Raw genomic sequence first — 5,814 nt, 5'->3', positions numbered from 1 at the left:
CAAACCATACTGTGCAATGCTGCATAACACAGTATAGGGCAAAGTGCAAAGTCTTACTTTGTGGGGGGGTAATCGTTGACAGTGAAGGAACTATCACTGTTAGGCTGTCACTCCCTTCAGTTATTGGCTTGACACTATCTCCATCATGCTCTCATCATCGCTGTGGAGCTCTTCCAAGGGAAGTGCTTCATTTTATGGTTATAGGTAATCAACTATATCATTTTCACTCTGAGATTACAGCCAGAGTGCAATGCCCTGGACGTTTACCACTTCACTTTTAACATTGGCTCAAGGAATTGCTGTCTATTGTACAAATGGGAAGACTGCTACCACGCAAACCCATTACTCAGAAATGATGTATTTAAGGACTTTTCTTTGCACAATGTCATACAACTCAGCATTCAAGGACTCCTACCTACAGGAGAGGCAATGAAAACATTTTTGAAAAAACTATTTATGTAATACTTTAAACTGTCAGGAAGACAGTTATTATTTTTTGTATTTGTTGTCCCCTTAGTGTTTCATTTACCCTGTATTGATTTCCTTGGCCTTTAAATATATTCTGTAATTGAAAACTGTAAATAAAGTATTTACTAGATTGAATACTGGACTGTACTATATTGAACGTGTATTTTTTGCTGTTATATAAGTACATTTTTATTAAAAAAGTGTCAGTCCATCTTTTTATGCAAAAGAAGATAATAATTGTTGACAAGGATTTCAAACGTATAGAATGCACCAGGGCTGAATAATGTATTGATATTGTGATATGGGACTGAATATCGTGTTTTTTGGACAACCTAATAAGTCTTGTGCTTTTTCTCAGTTTAAAGGTTGCATTGAGAAAAGCTCATTACCGGGCTATTGTAATTGTATTGTTAATTGCCATTAACAAATAATTATATCCATATCGCTGATGATTATTTATCAAAAATGTCAATGTGTCATTATTTTGGTGAAAGCCCCATAGTGAACCCTACAGTATTGCCTTGATATTAAGATAGGCCTTATTGTTTCAATACTATTGTAATATTTGATATTCTGAATGTTACCCAGCACTACAATGATCTACATATAAATAACATACAGTATAATTATGCATCGTCATGCTGTGGATGCTTATTCTAATCATTACACACTCAATGTGTGCTCATCATAGTTATTTTATCACATCTTCTTCATTTATTTGCGTATTCATGGTGACTTGTCCTTGCAAAACAGCTGGAATGCTCTATTCAAAATTGATGATAAAACAATCATAAAACATGATTTAAAAGGCCAAAGCCGATACCTTATCAATGTTTATTATCAGTGATAATAATATAGTTTATTATTAATTAGGAAATTACATTGTAGTTATGAGATCAATATTGAACCAGAAACTCCAGACGCTGCTCTGCTACTTTGTTTATAAATCCCAACAGTTTCTCTAGTCAAAATAACACATCGAACGCTCACAAGGACAAATATTTTATTGCTTTTTCAGGTTTTACCTGAATCAAAATGCTCCCTGTATTGGTGTTGTTATAACTATAAAAAAAATGTAAGGATCCATGTCAAGTTCTTCCGGGTTTTGGCCTATATTCAGTGTTTTGCCCGAACTTGAGAGGCTGGAGGGCAACAGAGGACGCTTGGACAACTCAGATTCTTTCTTTTGTCTTTATTTTCTGCTCAGCAGTTTTTAAACCAGACTTTGCATCAGATTCTCATCAGACTTTGCATCAGATTTTCACCTCTTTCATGTGAATGGTGACCGAGGACACCAAGTGGGAGCGACTGGAGTAAGCGTTCATGAGCCGTCCTCCTCTTCACTGACCCTCTCTCCAGGATCTGATACACTTCATCTTTGTGAACCGTCACCTCCTCGGCTCCTCCAGACCCTTCACCACCACGCCGTGCTCAGGGATCCGGGGCTTAGCCAGAATTTTGAAGTTGTTTAAGGGGGGGGGGGGCTTGAGCCCACGGGCCGCGCTCCTCCTGAACGCAGCGCTGCATGCTGCTGAAAGCCCCCACCATCCGCTGAGAGAAGCTCTGCTGGATCTCACTGTTGTGCTGCTCCACCTTTTTCTTTCTGTCCAGCTTTTCATGCAGACCCGACACATCGCTTGTGCTGGTGTCCACTGTACTCAACAACTGTCCCGCTGTGTTGTACAGAGATTCCTGCGCCGCGCTGAGCTCAGAGCTGACACAGGCCGTTTCTCAATCGCGAGGATACTGGCTTGGTAGTCGCATACTTCCAAGTCACTTCCTTCAGAAACGAACCAAGTATACTTCCAAGCCACGGCTTCGGAAAACAAAGAAGAATGGAACAGGCTAACAAGTGTGCCACTCTCTCTAACGGTTTCAACATAAACTGTACCGAAAATAAATACCTCACGATGTCTATCTAATTATGAACTTGCTTTACTTTCACGGAACACATTTTTGGTGATAACAAATGTAACAAAATAACATATTTACCAACACATGTTCTACGCCACTACATACTTACATTTAAATGTGTGCTGCGTCGTCGGTTCAGCCATTCTCCGCAAGGGTTTTTGAAATTGGTCCGTGCGCAAAGCATTGTGGGGATTTGAAGGACGCGAAGTCTACCCATGTGCAGCCTCGAAATTACCCCCAAACCAAGGACGTGGCCTCGGTGGAATTCCAAGTATGCTGGAGATTGGAACAGTCCTTCGGCGGCACTCGATACAGTAGCCTATCCTTGAAATATTGGCTTGGAAGCCAGTTTCCTCGCGATTGAGAAACGGCCAAAGTCTTCCTCAGTCAGTTTCTCTTTGGTCTGCAGCAGATCTTTACTCGTTTCCTCTGCTGCTTCTCATCCAGGTCGACAGTGCACTGCTCCAGCTTGGTTTGACTGTCCACGAACAGCTCGGTCACCTTCTTGATCTCTTCCTCCATGGCAGCGATCCGGTCGCTGTACTCGACTGAATGCTCCTCATGAGAGTTGATGCCAGTCATCATAGACTCATAGTTCTCTGAAGACATTATAGACTCCGTTCTTATCCCGATGATGATGATAATAATAATAATAATAACAATAATAATAATAATCTAAACGAAAATACATACAAATTATTATTTATCCGTCCGTTTTCATCAGATATTATTTTTTTCTTTTAATTATTGACTTTCGTCTCGACAATCCAGGTTCCGGTCCAATAAATCCTCAGCGTATGACTAGAAGATCTTTTGATTGCACCAGTATAGGTCCACACAGAGCCCTATACGGCGCTGGGTCCACAGTGGTTGTTATGATATAGCCTAGGTTGGTCAAACTCACATGGTGTATCCATAGGGTGTATCCTACCATAACTTTTTTTTAAGGAGATGCTAGAACCATGCTGTCACTGTAACTGGCCAGTAGATGGCCTCTGGTTACCATAAATACTGATAGGAAAACTCTCTCAATCATGTTATGTTATAGGAGCAACATCAACATTACAAAAAAAAATCACATTTAGATAAGATGATCATGATGTCTGATCAGACATTTAATATGTGTTGCTATTACCTTTAGTTATGCACCTTTAGGGAACTGCAATTTATGTTTCTAGATATACTAAGTAAATTAACAATAATAAAGCCGATGTGATTACACACAAGTACTATCCAGGGAATTTGCTCAACTGTTAAGGGTTATGTTACGACAAAAACTAAGCTCACCTTTGGCAGGATAGTAGTGTAATGTAATAGGCTGGCAATAAATGCTTACTTTTTTATTCACACTAGGGAATGTCAGATCATTGAAAAATAGTAAAAATATACTGTGTAAAACACCCCATCATGAGTAAAAGTCCTACGTGCAAACATCTACTCATGCAAAAGCATAAGTATAGCATCAAAATGTCCTTTCAATGCCAAACAAAAATATATTATGTTTTGTGATTCTGAATCTGAGAAGTAACCTAGTAAAACTTGAGTTACCGAATAAGTGCGATAAGTGCAATACTTCCCTCTGAAATGTGGTCAAGTAAAACTATAAAATGGCAGACAATTGAATTACACAGTAACCTAAAAGCTACAATATGTTTTCATTAATATAAAATTTAAATATGAATTGGGCTGCCACTTAATGGTAAAATAGGAGGTCCTTCACAGTAGCTGGTTCTTGTAAGGATGCCTATACATTTCTAAACTGAAATTGCAAGTGAAATATATATATTCCTATTTGAAACCGAAATGTTTTGTATTAAAATGATAAACATTTACCAATGCCACAATGATAACAAAAAACGTCTATTATATTCTGGCATGAAAGGTAAACAAATGGTGGGGTTGTATTCAAGTCTTCATTTGTTATTAAGATAACTGTATTAAAATGCAGCCTAACAGCTGAATGCCCTTATAATAATCCATATTAATACATCTTGAGGTTTGTTTTATATGTTTATAAAGATGTATCAGACATTCTAGGCTTAACAAAGACAGAATATTTTAATTGTGTAGTAACTATTATTATTCTGTAATAAATTATTGGTACATAGAGTGATAAGGGGACAGTTCATTATGTTATACTGTCCAACTCCCCACCGTTGTGAACGTCGTATTGTTTCATTATAACAGGGGGAGTTGGACAATATAACGGAATGCTCCTCCACCCCTTCCCCTTCCCACCCAGATCAATGCGATGCAATGCCTCGTGGGTAGTGAAGTCTTCCCAACACAAAGAGGAGCTGTGTTAGCAACGCCCACAGAAGAGCTGCAGCTTCCACCGAGAACTACCGGTACCAGGGTGCCCAGCAAGGGATGGTTTCCGGTAAGTGCGCAAAATGTTTGGACCGGGTACTGGATGAGGGGGAAAGTGTGAGGTGTGGAAATGACCGGGCTGCTATTTTTACATTGGCTCTAACTAATTTCAGAGGAGGAGGCGGAGGAGGGTAAGTCAACAGAGAGAGGGTATGTGATTGCTGGTGTCATGTGGGAGCAAGTATGCCACACTGACTGAGTTTGGAGGGAAGATTTCTCGTCAGACAATAACCTAAGTTTCGATGCAACTTGGGCGACACAAAACAAGCCGGCATCGCGAGTAAATTGCACGTTTACAGTGCAGTGTTGCCTGTAAATATCTTGGTGATCTGCAAAGTCTGTGTGCCTTAGCATCAATGCTTTTGTGCTCCATTTTCGCTGAAATCACTGCTCCTGTTTCACCTCCTGAAACTCCATTTTCGACTGATCTGTGTGCACACAGGCGTCCATGCACAACAAAGGATGTGTGTTATCTCCAGGATGTAGATGGTGTGTGTCGTTGTTTGTTGTCGGATCTCTCCGTCAGTGGGATGCATCTTAAAGGTCTGTATGACGGGTTTTTTCCCCCGTTATAACAGTGCGTCATGTTGTGGGAAATTCATTTGCAGGCCTCTGGGAACGCTTTTCCTCTGCATGTGTAATTTTGCCTGCAGCCATCAGTAAGGAGATGCTGCTAGAATCGGAAAACTGACCGGCTGCCAAATCAAAGCACTTTGAGTTGCAGCTTTATTTAAAGGTGCAGAATTACTCGAGAAATCCCGTTGCTTTCAAGTAGCCTAATAACTAATTTATAACGTTGACAAGTGACAACATGTTATAACTAGGCTACACTTCGTGATGTGTGTATGCAAAAGAGAAGTGACAAATCATTAAAAAAATGGTCAATCCCTGCGTAACGAATCCCACCTCACATGTCCAGTTTTTAAATTGTGTTTCCTATAAAATGTTGCAAAATGAAAAAAACATTTTATTTTATTTTGAAAAGCGTGACCGGATGTTGCTGTGCACGCTGCGGCTGTTTTGACCCGCTCCCCTCTCACTCACTCCTCAGCATCTTGAGTC

This window comes from Notothenia coriiceps, unplaced genomic scaffold (assembly GCF_000735185.1).
Source record: "Notothenia coriiceps isolate Sejong01 unplaced genomic scaffold, NC01 NC01_scaffold00013360, whole genome shotgun sequence".
NCBI classification, from domain to species: Eukaryota; Metazoa; Chordata; class Actinopteri; order Perciformes; family Nototheniidae; genus Notothenia; species Notothenia coriiceps.
Note: the sequence above shows the minus strand (reverse complement) of the source record.